The 18,054-nt window shown below is 36.8% G+C and overlaps 1 long non-coding RNA gene across 1 annotated transcript in view; it reads right to left on the bottom strand.

The window, feature by feature from the left end:
- The window catches only part of LOC118145029 (uncharacterized), a 30,970-nt gene extending 13,125 nt beyond the window's left edge, over window positions 1-17,845 (bottom strand). The window contains exons 1-2 of the long non-coding RNA XR_004730129.3: window positions 17,673-17,845; window positions 5,826-5,969 (exon numbers count right to left, since the gene is read on the bottom strand). This is a non-coding gene — a long non-coding RNA (uncharacterized LOC118145029). The remainder of the gene's footprint in view (window positions 1-5,825; window positions 5,970-17,672) is intronic.
- Between the last annotated feature and the right edge of the window lie 209 nt (window positions 17,846-18,054).

Here is an 18,054-nt window from a genome sequence, read left to right as displayed (position 1 = left end):
TTTAATATTATCACCAAGAAAAGCTGATGAGATGCTAGATACGTTAATTACTTTAACCGAATCTTTCTACATAGATAAAAAATCATGTTGTATTCCATAAATATATATAATTATTGTCAATTAAAATGAATACATTTTAAAATAGATATTCAAATTAATATAAAAACATTCCAAATAAAAATTATTGTTAGGGATTTGATTAGTCATTACCTATAATAAAAAGAATATTTTATCTGAATATACAATAATCATGAACCTGAATGCAACTAACAACACAACTACAAAATTATAAAGCAAAAGTTTACAGATTTATAAGGAGAAATTAGAAAATTCATAATCAGAGTAAGATTATTTTAGTAAGCCTCTTTTGAAACTGTTAGTTAAGATACAGAAAATGTAAAAAACCTGCTGAAAATCTTGTACTACATATAAAATTCTAAAAACACAGATAATGTTCATTTTCAAGAATATCTATGTACTATTTGCAAACATTGATCATATAACAAACTGAATGAAAGCTTCAACCAATATCTTTGATACTATTTGATTTGTATATCCATAGGCAACAATCTCTAAATCCATTGCAAGAAAATTGGAGACTAATGAAATGATCTCTCCCAATCTGATCATCTGCTTAGACACTAAAACAGAAGAATGCTATGTTTATTAATTCCTGAAAAACAGAAGAAGGCATAATGTACATAACAAAATATTTAAAACTAAATAAGAAAATCATTACCTATAAAAATCTAGTAAAATTAAAGTGTTATTTAGATGGGCATTCATAAGTTTCAAGGCACACATTAAGAAATATTAAAGTTTAAAAATTAAACAGGCACTTAACTCAGTAAATCAATAAAGACAATAGAGTAAGCCCAAAGAAAGTCGAAGTAAAGATGTAATAAAGATAAGAGCAAATATTACAAATAAATAGGATTAAAGAAATCAGAGCTAGCTATTTAAAAGACTACTGAAACAGAAAACCCTCTGTTAAAATTAATTGATAAAAGAAGGGCAAAAATAAAAATATTAGAAAAAAATATTTGTGACAGATATGAAAATATTTTTATGAACAACTTAATTGCAATAAATATAACAATATAGATGAAATAGATAATTTTTAAAACTATGAATTATTGCAGTCAGGTGAAAAGAAAAAAATATCTGTATACCTCAATCACCATTAAAAAGTAACCTCACTGATATACAAATTACATCAATTATATCTATTATAGAAAGACACCAAACCTTGGTTGTCTTATAAATAAACTTTACCAGACTATCAGGGAACAAATACACCATGTATACATTTTTTTTTTTTTGAGACGGAGTTTCACTCTTGTTACCCAGGCTGGAGTGCAATGGCGCGATCTCAGCTCACTGCAACCTCTGCCTCCTGGGTTCAGGCAATTCTCCTGCCTCAGCGTCCCGAGTAGCTGGGATTACAGGCACGCACCACCATGCCCAGCTAATTTTTTGTATTTTTAGTAGAGACAGGGTTTCACCATGTTGACCAGGATGGTCTCGATCTCTTGACCTCGTGATCCACCCGCCTCAGCCTCCCAAAGTGCTGGGATTACAGGCGTGAGCCACCGCGCCCGGCCCAACAATTTTTTTTTTTAACAGTTTGTTTCTAAACAGAGAAAGAGGAAGAAAGCTACTCAACCTTTTTATGATGCTAATTTTAGCTTGATTTTAAAATTAGTGACGGGCAGATCAAGAGGAGAAAAATTACAGATTTTTCTTACTGAGACAGAGGCAAAAATAATAAATAAAATATTAGAAAACCAAATTAAATAGTGAATTAAAATATGACATGCTAGACTGATCTCAGAAATGCATCATTTGTTTAAAAACCACAAAGTTTATTAAAATACACCAGAGCATCAACAAATTGATGTATAAAACAATAGATAAAATTCAATACATCTCTGTGATAAAAAACTTTTGATAACTAATAAGAAGGTAAGGGTGTCTATTATTCAAATAAAAGAGTCTCAATAAATTTAAGAAGATTTAAATGCAAATTTGATACAAATTATGTTGTTTAACATAACAAAATAATTTAGAAACCAATAAAATAAAATATCCAGAAAAATTTCAATTACTGAGAAATTAAACAACATAACTGTAACTAAACTAACTGTGGGTCAAAGAAGAAATTGCAATGAATACTAGAAAATACCATAAACTGAATGAAAGTAAAATCACAATGTATTAAAATCTAAGGTATACATACAGCCAAAGCAGTTTTTTAGAGGAAAATGATTAGCATTAAATTCATATAGTGGAAAAAGGAGTGCCTCAAATCAATGAGCTAATCGTCCATAAAAGAAACTTAAAGATGAGAAAGAGCAAAGTGAACCCAGAGCAATCAAAAGAAGAAAATAACAAAATAGAAGAACAGAATTTAATAATGTAGAAAATAGAAAACTAATAGATAATAAAAAGACCAATCAAAATCTGATTGCTGGGAAAGATTAATAAAACTAATGACTCTCTAGACATGACGATCAATATAAAAACAAGAGAAGATACAAATTACCACTAATGGAATGAAAGCGGTGACAGCTCTGCCGCTAAAAGTAAGAAAAGAACATAATAAATTATTATGAATAACATTATGCCAAATAAATCAGCAGCTTAGGTGAAATGGGCAAAATCATTGAAAGACACAAAGTATGAAACTAACTCAAGAAGATAGCCTGAAAATACTTGTGTCTCTTATATAAATTAAAGTTGTATTTAATATCCCCAGCTAGGCACAAACTCCCAGCAGAAATATTTTACAGGTGAATTCTACCATATACTTAAAGACATCTAACCAATTCTAAAGGAAATATTTCAGGATATATGAGAAGAACTATTTCTCAACCCATTTTATGAGATTTGCACTATCATGATATGATGATCAGACAAAGATAGCACCCTTAAAGAACAGGGTAGGTGTGGTGGCCCATGCCTGTAGTCTTAGCACTACGGGAGGCCAAGGTAGGAGGATTGCTTGAGCCCAGGAGTTCTAGACCAGCCTAGGCAACATAGTGAGACCCCATCTCTACAAAAAAATACAAAAATTAGCTAGGCATGGTGATGCTCATCGGTAGTACCAGCTACTCAGGAGCCTGAGGTGGGAGGATCAAGAGGTTGAAGCTGTGGTGAGAAGAGATCATGCCACTGTACTCCAGCCTGTGCAACAGATGGAGACCGTTTCTTAAAAAAGAAGAAATAGTGAAGAGGGAGGCTGGACTAGACTCTGGTTGAGGGACTTGGACAGGTCTGGGGTGGAAGCACTTCCCCATAAGACATGCCTACCAGTGTGCCATGTCAGTTTACCATTGCCATGGCAACACTCAGAAGTTACTGCTCCTTTTGATGGTAATGACCCAGCAACCCAGAAGTTAACCACCCTCATTCTAGAAATTTCTGCATAAACTGCCCCTTAATTTGCATATAATTAAAAGTGGATAGAAATATGAGTGCAGCCTTGCCTCTGAGCTGCTGCCCTGGGCACTCAGCCTATGGAGCAAACCCTGCTCTGCAAGAAGCAGCCTTCTGCTGCTGCTGTACGGCACGGCATCAATAAAAGCTGCTGATGAAAACCAGCAGCCTGTTCTTGAATTCTTTCCTGGGTAAAGCCAAGAAACATCCTGGACTAAGCCTCAATCTTGGGGCTTGCCTATCCTGCATCAAAAGGACACTATAGAGCAATATCGCTGGAGGACATAGATGCAAAAATCTTTTAAGAAATGCATTTTTGCAAATAAAATCCAACAACACACATTCAAATGTCTTAATGTATCATAACCAAAAGAAGTTCATCCCAGTAAAGCAAATTTAGTTTAGCTTTCCAAAATCAATCAATGCGACTCACTGTAATAGCAGACTAAAAAGGAAAATATGTTTTAATAAATGCAGAAATACGTTTATTAAATCAACACCTATTAAACTCTATGCCAACTAGGAATAGAAAATCCTCTCACCCTGCTAAAGGGAATCTAGCAGAAACTTCGGGCAAATCTCATAATTTATAGTGAGAGACTAGAAACAAGGGACAACTACCCGTGCTCACCATTTGTATTTAATATACCAGAGATCCACGCTTCTGCAACCAGACAGCAAAAAGGACATAAAAGGCACCCACATTAAAACAAAAGAAGTAAAACTGTCATTATTAATAGAAACTTGGTTGTCTATGTAGAAAAGTCTAAGAATAATATAATTTTTAGAATTTAAAAAATTCTTTAACTGAGTTTAGCCAGACCATATGATACCAAATCAGTATACAAAAATCAAATGTATTTTCTGTATATTTGGACAGTTAAAAAATTGAAATGTAAATAAACAATACCATTTACCAGAACATAAAGTAATATGAAATATGTAGGGACAAATTTAATAGAATAGTCACAAGATCTGTGCACTAAAACCTATAGAACACTGCTGAATTAAGTTTAAAAAAACCCAAATAAATGGAGAGAGAAAACACGTTAAAGATTGGAAAAGTATTGCTTAGTATTCTTAAATTCAACTATAGATTTAATAAAATCCCAACCAAAGGAGAATTTTTTAAATTGGCAAACTGATTCTAAAATTTTTGGAAATACGAAATACTTAGAGAACATTTTCTGAGGAACGGCAGTACCTAAGTAGAAGCTTCCTGTAAAGCTACGGTAATCAAGTCATCATGCTATTGGTGTAAACACAGACATAATAGATCAGTGGAAAATAATCAAAAGCAGAAAAATAGACTCTCACATATATGGTCAATTGAATTTCAACAAAGCTGCCAAAGTAATTCAAAAGGGAAATAATAGTCTTTTCAACAAATGGTACTTGAACAATTGGACATCCAGATTGAAAACAATGAAGCTCAACCCTTATCTAATACTATATAAACAGTGAATTTGGAATGAATACATATCAATATAAGAACAGCTAAAATTGTAAAGCTTCCAGTTAAAAATGCTGGAAAAAATATCTGTGACCTTGAGTTAGGTGAATATTTCTTAGAACACACAAAATTAATATAAAAAGAAAAAAATAATGACCAAAACTTATAAAAGTGAAAAACTTTTGCCTTTCATAAGAGAGTGTTAGAGAAATAAAAAGACTGGGAGAAATATTTGCAAAACAGATATCTGACAAACAGTTAATATTCAGAATATAGAAAGAACTCCCATAACTCAAAAATAATAAGAAAAACAATCTGATTTTAAAAATTGTGATTATAAAAGTTGAGCCGACATTTCACCAAAGAAAATACAAATATGGCAGATAAATACATGAAAAAGCTCTCAAAAATATTTGTCTTTAGGGAAAAACAAATTGAAAGTATCATTTTAAAACTGGGGCACACCCGATACCAAGTGTTGGTTGAGGGTGAGGAGCAATTTCCACTGTCATAGATGGCTGCTAAAAATGCAAAATGGTGCAGTAACTTGAAATACAGTTTCTTATAAAGTTATAATACCTACCACACTGTCTGTCAATCTTATTTATAGACAGCTTCCCAAGAGAAATGAAAACTTATGTCCACACAAAGACTTTGAAGGAGTTAAAAATATAACCCTCTAGCATATTGACTATTTAAGTTAAAGGCACTTGGAAAACAGCAGGTGCAAAAAGATTACTCTGACCTTTGTGCTGTTTCTTAAAAGCAAAAGGTGAAATTCCCTTGTGAAAGATGCAACAACTTTATCCTCAAGGATGAGAAATTGAGACCAAGAGAATTCTGCACAGACCTTGTTAAAATAACTCTTTCAAGTCTCCCTACATGATTTAGTTGCTTCTTCAAACTTACTATTCTTTGTCCAACTCATACTTACGTAAGTGATTCTAACTGCTTCTTTGGTTCTTCATTTCTTTATGAGGGCTCCCATGCTGCATAACACTTGTATTAAATACATCTGTATGGTTTTGTCCAGTTAATTTATCTTATGTCAATTTAGATCTCCAACCCAGCTGGGATCCTGAAAGAATGAGGGTAGGATTTTGTCTCTCCTTCAACTTGTACTTGAATATTTATAGTAGCTTCATTTGTAATTGTAAAAAAAAAAGAACAAAATACCCGGAAACAGCTCAAATATCCATCAACTGATGAATAAATAAACAAATGGTTGTATATTTACATGAGAAAATACTACTTAGCAACAAAAAGGGACATGCTGCTGATACAGACATCAACATTGATGAAGCTCAAAACCATTGAGCTAAATGAAGAAATTCAGATGCCAAGGCTACATACTGTATGATTAATTATACATAATTAAAAATTTAAAACAATTATATGGACAAGCAGATCAGCGGTTGCCAAGGGGTTGGGGGAGGGGCTTAACAACAGATGAACATTCAGGAGATTTTTGGGGGATTGAGGATGTTCTATTCCATCATTGTGACCATGAACATTTGTAAAAAGCCAAACCCATCGGTGTGCTATATCCAGGAAACCCATCTCACGTGCAAGGATACACAGTCTCAAAATAAAGGGATGGAGAAAGATTTACCAAGCAAATGGAGAGCAAAAAGAAAGCAGGAGTTGCAATTCTCGTCTCTGATAAAATAGTCTTTAAACCAACAAAGATCAAAAGAGACAAAGACGGACATTACATAATGGTAAAATGATCAATGCAACATGAAGAGCTAATGATCCTAAATATATACACACCCAATACAGGAGCACCCAGATACCTAAAGCAAGTTCTCAATGACCTACAAAGAGACTTACACTCCCACACAATAATACTGGGAGACTTTAACACCCCAATATCAATATTAGACAGATCAATGAGAGAAAATTAACAAGGATATCCAGGACTTGAACTCAGACCTAAAACAAGCAAACCTGATAGACATTTACGGAACTCTCCACCTCAAATCCACAGCATATACATTCTTCTCAGCACCACATCACACCTACTCTAAAATTGACCACATAATTGGAAGTAAATCACTCCTCAGCAAATGCAAAAGAATGGAAATTATAAGAAACAGTCTCTCAGACCACACTGCAATCAAGTTAGAACTCAGAATTCAGCCTGTAATCCCAGCACTTTGGGAGGCCAAAGTGGGTGGATCACGAGGTCAAGAGAACGAGACCATCCTGGTCAACATGGTGAAACCCCATCTCTACTAAAATTACAAAAAATTAGCTGGGCATGGTGGCGCTTGCCTGTAATCCCAGCTACTCGGGAGGCTGACGCAGGAGAATTGCCTGACCCCAGGAGGCGAAGGTTGCGGTGAGCCGAGATCGTGCCATTGCACTCCGGCCTGGGTAACAAGAGCGAAACTCCATCTCAAAAAAAAAAAAAAAAAGAACTCAGAATTCAGAAACGAACTCAGAACCAACCGCACAGCTTCATGGAAACTGAACAACTGGCTCTTGAATGTTGACTGGATAAACAGTGAAATGAAGGCAGAAATAAAGATGTTCTTCGAAACCAAGGAGAACGAAGACACAACGTACCAGAATCTCTGGGACACATTTAAAGCAGTGTCTAGAGGAAAATATATAACAATAAATGTCCACACGAGAAGCAAGGAAAGATCTAAAATCGACACCCTATCTTCAAAATTGAAAAAGCTAGAGGAGCAAGATCAAAAAAACTCAAAACCTAGCAGAAGACAAGAAATAACTAAGATCAGAGCAGAACTGAAGGAGATAGAGACACAAAGAACCCCTCAAAAAATCAACAAATCCAGGAGCTGGTTTTTCGAAAAGATCAACAAAATAGACAGACCACTAGCCAGATTAATAAAAAAGAAAAGAGAATAATCAAATAGATGCAATAAAAACCAATAAAGGGGATATCACCACAGATTCCACAGAAATACAAACTATTATCAGAGATTATTACAAACAACTCTATGCACATAACTAGTAAACTTGGAAGAAATGGATAAATTCCTAGACACTTGCAGCCTCCCAAGCCTAAACCAGGAAGAAGTCAAAACCTCGAATAGACTAATAACAAGGTCTGAAGTTGAGGCAGCAATTAAGAGCCTACCACCCCAAAAAAGCCCAGGTCCAGATGGGTTCACAGCTAAATTCTGCCAGACACACAAAGAGGAGCTGGTACCATTCCTTCTGAAACTATTCCAAACAATTCAAAAAGAGAGAATCCTTCCCAAATCGTTTTATGAGACCAACATCATCCTGATACCAAGACCTGACAGAGACTCTGCAGGAAAAGAAAACTTCAGGCCCATCAATATTCATGATGAATACAGATGCAAAAATCTTCAATAAAATACTGACAAACCAATTGCAACAGCACATCAAAAAGCTTATGCACCATGATGAAGTAGGCTTTATCCCAGGGATGCAAGGCCAGTTCAACATATGCAAGTCTATAAACGTAATTCACCACATAAACAGAACCAAAGACGAAAACCACATAATTATCTCAATTGATGCAGAGAAGGCCTTTGACAAAATTCAATAGCACTTTATGCTAAAAACCCTCAATAAACTAGGTATTGATGGAACGTATCTCAAAATAATAAAAGCTGTTTATGACAAAGCCACAGCCAATATCATATTGAATGGGCAAAAACTAGAAGCATTCCCTTTGAAATCTGGCACTAGACAAGGATGCCCTCTTTCACCACTCCTATTCAATATAGTACTGGCAGTTCTAGCCAGAGCAATCAGGCAAGAAAAAGAAATAAAGGGTATTCAAATAGGAAAGGAGGAAGCCAAATTGTCTCTATTTGCAGACCACATGATTGTATATCTAGAGACTCCATTGTCTCAGCCCCAAATCTCCTGAAACTGATAAGCAACTTCAGCAAATACTCAGGATACAAAATCGATGTGCAAAAATCACAAGCATTCCTATGCAACAATAACAGACTTAAAGAGAGCCAACTCAAGAACGAACTGCCATTAACAATTGCTGCAAAGAGAATAAAATATCTAGGAATACAACTAACAAGGAATGTAAAGGACCTCTTCAAGGAGAACTACAAACCACTGCTCATCGAAATAAGAGAGGACACAAACAAATGGGGAAACATTCCCTGTTCATGGTTAGGAAGAATCAATATCGTGAAAATGGCCATACTGCCCAAAGTAATTTACAGGTTCAACGATATCCCCATCAAACTACCAATGACCTTCTTCACAGAACTGGAAAAACCACCTTAAACTTGATATGGAACCAAAAGAGAGCCCATATAGCCAAGTCAATTCTAAGCAAAAAGAACAAAGTAGGAGGCATCACACTACCAGACTTCAAACTATAATACAAGGCAACAGTAATCAAAACAGCATGGTACTGGTACCAAAACAGAGATATAGAACAATGGAACAGAACAGAAGCCTCAGAGGCAACACCACACATCTACAACCATCCGATCTTTGACAAACCTGACAAAAACAAGTAATGGGGAAAGGAGTCCCTGTTTAGTAAATGGTGTTGGGAAAACTGGCTAGCCTTCTGCAGGAAGCAGAAACTGGACCCCTTCCTGACACCTTACATTAAATTAATTCCAGATGGATTAAAGACTTAAACATAAGGCCTAACACCATTAAAACCCTATAAGAAAACCTAGGCAAAACTATTCAGGACATAGGTGTAGGCAAGGACTTCATGACCAAAACACCAAAAGCATTGGCAACAAAAGCCAAAATGGACAAATAAGACCTAATCAAACTCCACAGTTTCTGCACAGCAAAAGAAACAGTCATTAGAGTGAATCGGCAACCAACAGAATGGGAAAAAATTTTGACAATCTCCCCATCTGACAAAGGGCTGACATCCAGAAACTACAAAGAACTAAAACAGATTTACAAGGAAAAAGCAATCCCATTCAAAAGTGGGCGAAGGATATGAACAGACACTTTACAAAAGAAGACATACATGAGGCCCAAACATATGAAAAAATGCTCATCATCACTGGTCATTAGATAAATGCAAATCAAAACTACACTGAGATACCATCTCGCACCAGTTAGAATGGCGATCATTAAAAAATCTGGAGAAATGCCAAATGTGGGTGAAGGGGAGAAGAAAAGCAAAGCACACTGCCATGTGTGTACCTATGCAACTGTCTTGCATGCTCTGCTCATGTACCCCAAAACCTATAATCCAATAAAAAATTAAAAAAAACAAACAAAAAAAAAAAAAAATCTGGAGACAACAGATGCTGGAGAGCATGTGGAGAAATAGGAACACTTTTACACTGTTGCTGAGAGTGTAAATTAGTTCAACCATTGTGGAAGACAGCATGGGATTCCTCAAGGACCTAGAAATAGAAATTGCATTTGGCCCAGCAATCCCATTACTGGGTATGTATCCAAAGGTTTATAAATCGTTCTACTATAAGGACACATGCACACGAATGTTCATTGCAGCACTGTTTACAGTAGCAAGGACCTGGAACCAACCCAAATGCCCATTGATCATAGACTGGACAGGGAAAATATGGCACATACACACCATGGAATATTATGCAGCCATCAAAAATGATGAGTTAATGTCCTTTGCAGGGACATGGATGAAACTGGAAACCATCATTCTCAGCAAACTGACACAAGAACAGAAAATCAAACACTGCATGTTCTCACTCATAGGTGGGTGTTGAACAATGAGGACACATGGACACAGGGAGGAGAGCATCACACACTGGTGTCTGTCGGGGGAAAATAGGGGAGGGACATCTGGGGTTGGGGAGTATGGGGAGAAATGCCAGATACAGGTGATGGGGAGGAAGGCAGCAAATCACACTGCCATGTGTGCACCTGTGCGACAATCTTGCATGTTCTTCACATGTACCCCAAAACCTAAAATGCAATAAAAAAACTTACCAAACTGTACACTCTAAACTAGTGAGTTTTATTTTTGGTAATTTATGTATCAATAAAGCTGATTTTTAAAAAAAATGTAGTACATTCTTTAGAAAGACAAGCCGAGGGCTGGGAAAATATAATTCCAACCTCCTTATGTAATCAGGATTACTATCATGGAATCAGAAAATGCATTTCTTTTTTCTTACAATGTAATAAGAAAGAGACAAGAAAAACAGGAGAAAAGCAGGCACAGGTTATGAACAACAAATTATAGAAGAGAAAACCCTACAGAACAGTGAACACATTTTCACTATGTTTCAGGGAAATGCAAATTAAGATAACATCCGACATTATTTCGATCCCCTTGGAGTAAGTCAAATTTAAACAATAAAGTAGCAAATATTTTGTTACTCCATGCTGCAGATGGGAGTAGATATGTCTGCTGGTTACTGGCACCTGTAGTGTACATAGGATTTGAAGTTAAACAATCACATGTTTCTCTTGAATCCTGGCAAGTGTCATCAACTATGTAGATATAGAGTTAGATGCAGATACAAATACAATTCATTTGTTGTCTATCTTCCCCTCCATAGTGTAAGCCATTTGAGGGAAAACAGTTGGTTTTACTTGGTGCTCTGCTCTCAGGGCATAAGACAGTGCCTGAGAAATGAGGGAATCCATAGACTGCTAGAATGAAGATGGAGGTAGGAGCATTAGTGAGTACCAGCAAAGGTGACAGACAGAAAAGCATGCATGGTTCACTGGTGCATAGCCACTGATGGTGGCTGTGCTGGTGGCAGGTACACTGCCGAGGTGCCACCAGGGGTATCCAATTGCACTTCTTTTGGTAAGACTAGGTTTGTGATTTCAGTTGCCTGGCCTCTCCCCCAACTGCCCTTCTCCCAAGCCCATATCTTCAGGATGTCTATTTCTCCTGTCAACCCCCTCAACAACCTTCTAATTAAATCCTTTTCTGCTTAATTTAATGAGGGTCTGTTTTTGTCGTTTGTGACTAGGACCCATGATGATGACAGAGGCACTGCTGTTAACAGGAATTAACCAAATTTGTGCATATTGATGTGTATTAAACTTAAAAACAATTTTAAGTGAAAAAACCAAGTTACAGAATGATATATGGCATATAATATATGCACCAAAAAATGTGATTCCTTAGCAAAGACTACCATCCATTAAGGTGTTATATGTGTGTGTGTGCATGGTACACACACACACACACATATAATATCTTCTTAAAATCTTGATAAAATCTTATGAACGAGCAAGAACATTAATGCTATAAATGCATCCTGATGTTTTGCTGAAAAGGCTGAGAGTTGTGATGGGATGAGACTAAGTACAATCCTGCAGAATAGTAACCACACTTGTATTTTTAATACACTCAACACTTTCTACATTGTTTTCCTCTTTTAAAACTCAAAAACTTTCCAACTAGGTGTGGAGGCCAGGAATTATGCCCACCACAGATATGAAAAGACTGATGCACAGAGAAATGCCTATCAAAGGTCTCACATTGTTTCAGAAAAAAGGACTAGGATTTGGATCCCTTTGCTATCCCTTTTGAATATTTTTTTCATTTGATGATGTTGATTTAGCCTAGACCCAAACCCTGTGACCTCTGGGTTATTAAGATAACGTGGAAGTTTACATGCACAAACATTTAAGGAATATTCTGTGTGTGAAGGACACTATGTTAGGATCTGAAAAACCAGAAACAAATAAATCTTTTCCTATGCTCATAGCCTAACGGGTGAGACAAACATGTGAAATGGTCACTTCAATTGAATTCTGAAAGGCTTGCATGAGATGTAAACACAAGGCATTATGGGAAACTCACCTGGGCAGAAGATCAGGAAAAGCTCATGGAAAAGACAATGCAGAGAAGGAATAGATATTAACTAAGAATAGAAGAGAACAGAGGGCATTAAAAACAGAGGAAGCAAATAAATTTACATGTGAATGACACGACCTGTGCTGACACTGACAAGCATCATTATCAGAAGCAAAAAGATAGAGCAGGAGATGGAAGGATTTCTGGTTTAGGTTGTGGACAAGATTCTCAGGAAATGTAACTGCTGAATCCTTTCCCTGAACACTCTGGAGGAACTACAGGGAAAAAGAAAAAAAATGTAAAAAACACCTTAGATAAATTTTAATAAGAAATAAGAAAGAATATATAAATAGAAGGAGAACTATACTATGTTCATTGATAGGAAATCTTAATATTAAAAATGTATCAACTCTTCCCAAATTGATCTCTCTATTCAATGTAGTTCCTCCAGTTATGGAACTTGAAAAGTGATTTCTAAAATATATTCTGAAGGTTAAAAATTAAACCTGCAAGTTTAGGCAGGACACTGCTGAAGCAGAAAAGCTGGAAGGAGTGATATCAGTTACTAGCATCTATTATGAAACCACAGACAACCCAGAAGTGTGAAAATAGGGCAGAAATAGACACATTGACCAATGGGCTATAAGAAAGCAAGCAAGCTACATGTGCAGGGGAGTTTGGTACACTTCAGAGTAGTATGTGAGACTACAGAGGAGAGAACAGATTAAAAAATCATTCAGAAAAATGGTTATGTAAATAGAAAAAGAGAACATTTAACCTCTACCCTATGCCATGCACAATGTTAATTCCTAATGGATTAAGGTCTTATTTACAAAAAAATTAAAATTCTTTCAGAAGTATGCTTTAGATCTCAAAGATTGGCTGGACCTTTAAACTAGACACAAGTTTTTATAGTATTTACTATAAAACTAATGGCAAACAATTTCACCTTATTAAAATTAATTTAAAAACACCTTAAATAAAGTGAAAAGAAAACTAATAGAAGATATCTGCAATAACCATCTAATAGACAAGTCGTCTAAAAATCAAATAAATTTTGTAAAACAGGCAAACACGTGAACAATAAGGCTGATGAACACATGAAGATCTGTTTAGCATGCTTGGTGAGCCAAGACCACAAAGTCGTATTTTATATACTTTCAATTGGCAGTTTGGAACATAGCAAGTGATGGGCATGATGGAATCTGCAGAATCTTCTCTGCATCACTGATGAGAGGAAAAATTGGTGCAAATGCTTGGAAATTCACTTTGTTACTACTCTCTAGAGTTTTTAGTAAATCAATAATCTGCATAACTATTTCAGGGAATATTCTTGAAAGAAATTCTTGCACGTATATAGGCACTGCTCACAGTTACAGAAATATAGGAACAAAAACGTTTCATGTCAGTGAGAGTGGGTGAATAAATGGTATGTTAGATATATTCACAAAATAAAATTAGACATCAGTGAAAACTGATGAACTACCATGACTCATAACTAAAGGCTGAATATTAGCAACATAATGTTACATGAAAAAGTCCTGAATACATGTAACAGCAGGACATTATTTTTATAAAGTTTATATCCAGTTAAATAAAAGGCATTTTTAAGGAATACACATAAATGCTATAAATGTATTCAAAAAGAAAGCAAGTTAAAGATGAACAGAGGCTTGAGGATGAAGGTAACCTTGGATAAAGAAAGGCAGGAGTTGGGGTGGTGGGTGGGGACATTTGGTTAGATGTAGTTATTGTCAAGGGCCTAGCTTCGATTTCACAAGGTGGGTTTATGGGTTTATGGTTGCATATGTTTAAAATTGTCTATATAGCTAGATAAATAAATGAAAGGGTGTCATGAGATAAATGTTACCTTTATTCCAGTTCTGTGCACCTGAAGTAGATAAAATGGGGAGGGAGGGAAGGAGAAAGAAAAGAGGAAGAAGGAAAAGAAGGAAGCAAGGAAGGAAAAATAAAGGAAAGGAAAAAGGGAAAGAAGGAGGGAGGAAATAAAGGAGGAAGGGAAGGAAGGAGAGAAGGAGGGAAAGAAGGAAGGAGACAGGAAGGAAAGGAAGGAGGAAAGAAAGGAGGGAGGGAGGGAAGGAAGGAGAGAGGGAAGAAGGAAGGAGAGAGGGAGGGAGGAAGGGAGAGGGAGGGAGGTTTGGAAGGAAAGAAGGAGGAAGGAAGGAGGGAGGGAGGAAAGGAGGGAAGGAAGGAAAAAGGGAGGGAGGGAGGGAAGAAAGGAAGGAAAGGAGGGAAGGAAGGAGAGAGGAAAGGAGGGAAGGAAGGAGAGAGGAAAGGAGGGAAGGAAGGAGAGAGGAAAGGAGGGAAGGAAGGAGAGAGGAAAGGAAGGAAGGAAGGAAGGAAGGAAGGAAGGAAGGAAGGAAGGAAGGAAGGAAGGAAGGAAGGAAAGACAGGGTGGTGAGCAACCTCAGAAGAAAACTCAGAGAACACAAGCTGGCAGGCCACAAAGTTTGTGTTTCTCATGCAATTAAGAAAAATTCTTTCTGGCTATGATATTACCATATCATAATTATTGAACATTCAGCAATTCAGGTGTGCTGAATGCTTCGCACCCTTTACCTTAGTGAATTATCCCTATGGAACCTGTATGAGACTGTTGCTTACATAAACCTTCCTGTGAGGTGGCTTTCTGGAACTTTTTCCTGCAATTTATGCTTGGAGCCACTTGTATTAACCACCTTATCTAAAATATGCACACAATTCCTCTGTCGTCTGTTCCCTCATCCACCTTGTTTTTCTGTGTGACTCTTTACATCCCTTAAAACCAGAGTGCGTATACCATCTTTCTCTACATGTGGAATGAAGGCAGGGACTAGATGAGTTACCCTCACTGTTCTACCTCTCATGCCTGGCTTAGTGGCTGGGATATTTTTGTCTGGGATTCTGAATAAATACATGAATGGCCTCACAAAAACCCTACCCAAATCTGTTTCTAGTACCTCCATTTTATGAATAAGAAACCAAGTCATAAGGGCATTCAGCAGCTCTGCCAAAGTCACCCAGTTACTAAGACACGGAACCAAAACTCAGATCTAAGCAGGTTGACCCCTGAGTTCATGAACTCAATTACTTGGCTGTATTCCTTCTTGAACTGGCTGAGAAAGTGCCATCCAGGAGAGCAACATGGGGAATCCAGTAATGGATAGAGAAGAGCCATCTACAATTCAAATATGACTTTAGGCCTCAGAATTGCCTTCCAGGGCTTGAATAAAATGTTTTGGATATATCTCCTCATTAATTCTTACGCTATTAATACGCTAACCAAACCCTCATATAGAGAAAAGCTAATGTGAGTAACTATCCGAATTCTTTCAAATCTTTAACAGACGGTTTTAAACCAATCAAGTTGTAGCTGATTTGTTACTACATTAGTGACCATAATTCTCATGGCAAATGGTATTTATGAAATGATGATGCTATAATAATGAGTGGACACGGTGTGGCAAATGGAGACAAATTCAGGGATAGTGGATCTCAACTCCAAGACAGCTAAGGCAGCTCCTAATCATGAAATTATGTGAAGAAAATCAAGGTAAGCGTATGCTTTCCTGTTTATAAAAGTTATACATGTTTGAAAATTTGGAAAAAACAGAAAGCGTATAGATGATAATTGTCATTTAGAGAGAAGAACTGTCAACTGTGTGTATATATGTATGTATAGACCTCACCGACCTCATGATGTATACACTTATATATAACATACGCTCAACCCTAAAACATACATATTTAAAATATAAAATGTATATTATATAATGTATATACAAATTATATATCTATACACATGTAGCTGATCCTGAACAATGTAGCTATTACAGATGCTGACCCAACCCCCCTCCACAGTAAAACTTTCCTATTCCTCAAAACATAACTGCTCATAGCCTACTGTTGACCAGAAGCATTACCAAGAACATAAAGAGTTGATTAACACATATTATGTGTGTTATATGTATTCTATCCGGTATTCTTACATTAAAGTAAGCTAGAAAAAAATGTTATTAAGAAAATCATAAGGAAGGGAAAATATATTTACGGTTCATGAAATGCAAGTGTATTATCCTAAAGGACTTGATTCTCATCATCACGTTGAGTAGGCTAAGAAGGAGGAAGAAACAGAGCGGTTGGTCTTGCTGTCTCAGGGTTGGCACAGGCAGAAGAAAATTTGCAGAGAAGTGGACCCACACAGTTCAAATCTGCGTTGTTCAAGGGTCGACTGAACATTGCTTTGTGTCCTGCTTTCTTACATCATGTCAATCATCACCACTTTCCTTCATGAGTAAAGTGTGATGTTTAACGGCCATGTGGTTTCCCATGATCAAATGTCTCAAATGTATTCACCCATTTCTGCAAATGTGGAATTTGAGAAGCCTGTGTGTGCATGTGTGTGAGTGACACTGCACGGAGCAGCCTTACACACGTAACTCTTTGCTCACATCTCCAGTCACTCCTGTTACTGAAAGGTGACTTCCGGTGACTGGAAGGAGGCTTGCAGGAATGCAGTCAGAGCTATTTAAATACTTGCATCATTGGCGTGAGTGCTATTTCTTTTCACCTCAAGGGAAAAGGTGTTGAATGTTCTATAAATGTTTATCTTTTGCTATATATTTTCCAACTTGTGAACAAATTGCTGACTGGCAGGGGAAATTTTAGTGGCTGTTTCAGGCTAAAACTATGAGTCTATGGATTGGCACATATTTGTCCCCAACTGGCCATTTTTCCAGCAGTCCATAAATGCAGTCCATGCACCAGGACCCCTTGTGAAAAAAAAAAAAAAAAAAGAAAAAGTTTTCCTCGAACTACAACAGAAGCAGAAAAATGAGGCCCATGGCAAATATTCCAAAGAGCTGAATATGTTCCCCTTTAGGAATGATGGTGAGAGGTGGTAGCAGGTTGTACAGTTGTTCACGAGCAATTTAGCTGAAGACAAAAATTGTCAATCGTACGGTCATCTCAAAAACGTTTCATAAAACCTTACAGGCCTATAAAAGTTCTCAAATCTAAGAGCAACTGACTCACTGATACGGGCAGGAAGTGAGTAGACTGGCCTTCAGTGCTGCTGCTGCTGCCGGGGGAAGCTTTGATGATGGTACACAGGAAGTCTCATCACATGGGCTGAGGGTGGAAAGCATCCTCAGGCTGGACCCCACACAGAAAGTGACTTTTCCTCTGAAAAGGATTTTCAATGCCCCCTTTATCACCACAGCAACCAGAGAATGTTGATGTCAACAGTGACTACAGGAAGAACAGCACGTGCAGGTTACGGGGAAATTGGCCAGATCAGGCATTAGATAAAATCCACTTCTAAGTTAAAGAGTTAAACAGGCAGACAGTGTTTTGCTGAGCATATTGGAGGGAAGCAGAACAAGCTAAATATATATTTAGCTTTGAGCATTTGAAG

This window comes from Callithrix jacchus, chromosome 8 (assembly GCF_049354715.1).
Source record: "Callithrix jacchus isolate 240 chromosome 8, calJac240_pri, whole genome shotgun sequence".
Lineage (NCBI taxonomy): Eukaryota > Metazoa > Chordata > Mammalia > Primates > Cebidae > Callithrix > Callithrix jacchus.
The sequence above is the reverse complement of the archived record's forward strand: the minus strand, read 5'-3'. Positions and strand labels throughout refer to the sequence as shown.